We start from the raw sequence: 1,787 nt of genomic DNA, 5'->3' as shown, positions 1-1,787 counted from the left end.
ATTTATTTATTTATTTATTTATTTATTTATTTATTTATTTATTTATTGGAGTAAAATGTCTGGATGCTCTTCAGGCTATACTTGACTAAATGATGAACAAAGATGTTTCAACCAAAAATGCGCTGGATACAGACACATCTACAAAATACATACATGTCAAGTTGTACGGATTGTTTGTAATTTACACAGATTTTCCATCATTTAGCTTGTATACAGACTTATGGATCAATCTCAAGAAGAGGAGAAAAAAACAATTACCAGTGCCATAATGTTGGACRAAAAGGTGGATATTTCTGTGCAACATTTAGAGCTGGTGAGTGAATGCAGACGGCATGATGCTGTCAAAAGTCTTGATTTCTTTTTTTGTGTTTGCATTTGTATTTGTGGCACCACAATGTGTTGTAACTCAGCTCTAAGACTAACACTTAAGAATTACTCTCACACTTAGCTAAAAGCTGAACTTAAAAGTCAGTTATCAAGCATCTCAGTCTGACTTTAAGCAAAGTATTTTTTACACTTAAGTCCATTTTTACAGTTTTTCTCAGTTGCTCAAYCACATTTCTTTAAACCATCCATCAGTTTCTCTAAACTGTAAACACAAGACCCAATTTTCAAACTAGGTTTTGCAATATTTTCAACAAAAATGTGACTTGATGATATTATTTCCTATTATTCTGTTGTGTGACAGGGAGATATCAGGACAGTCCCATTTGTTGCTATTTGTGTAGATTTAAGTGGTGGGCGTATTGAGCAAGTTCAGGGCTGGTTTTTAGTAGCGGTCTGCCCCTGTTTGTTGTTGACTATCTTATAATGTTTGTAAGGACATGTAAMCTGATTTTAGATCGCTCTTCTCCTACATATCCTCCATCTTAAACTGGAAAATCCCAATGTTGTTGTCTTTAAATTGTTTTTTTTTTAGGGCCAGCTCAATAACTCTTGAGCATGCATAGCAATTTGTGCCTTTCCACATGTTTAGGAGAACCTTTGTGTGTGTGTATCTGTGTGGGACTGCAGAGCAGAGGCTAAAGTGAAGTCTGCTTTAGCAAGGCTGAGTGGATGGATAGAGAGCATCGGTGTTAGTCGTGACTGCTCAGGCATCTGTAGGAGGATCTGACTAGCTCTTATATAACACAGCAGAACACAGTGAGCACTGCTCATAAGGCCACGGGTCATCTCTCTCAACACCTCTGCAATGATGAGCATTTATGTTTTTATGAGTGTTCAAGATTTACAATTATGTAATTTTAGAGTGGGTGTGGTAAATGGTCAAACAGGTGATGCATTTGCAGACTGGCCTAGAAAACAATATAAATACTTGTTAAAAACCAACCTTGTGGCAATTAAATTATTTAAATTAATACTGGTCTTTAGTTTGTTTGAAGTAAATGACATGGCAAGAAAAGACATATATCTATTACCTTGTAATTTATCCCACATTTCTGGCAAACAGTAAATTATATTATTATTTAACCATTTGTGCACAGATGCACATTCACAAGTGTGTTTCTGTATTTTATTTTTATTTAGTTTCAATTAGTCTTTGAGCTGTAAACCACTTTGGTCAGCTTTGTTGTTTTTAATGTGCTATGTAATTAAATTTGACATTGACACAAGTGTGCACATGTGGTGAAGAGGCATGGCTTGGTGCGAGGAGGGCTCTGAGGAACAAAGGTTGGGAACCACTGATCTAAAGTCAAATCAAGTTTATGTGGTACCGTTTGTAAAGTTACACAGTCAAAAATTACCACCAATATTTTTTTATTTACCTTTTATAAGAAAAAAAGAAC

Source organism: Austrofundulus limnaeus, unplaced genomic scaffold (assembly GCF_001266775.1).
Source record: "Austrofundulus limnaeus strain Quisiro unplaced genomic scaffold, Austrofundulus_limnaeus-1.0 Scaffold500, whole genome shotgun sequence".
Classification (NCBI taxonomy): domain Eukaryota; kingdom Metazoa; phylum Chordata; class Actinopteri; order Cyprinodontiformes; family Rivulidae; genus Austrofundulus; species Austrofundulus limnaeus.
This window is presented reverse-complemented; position numbering follows the sequence as displayed.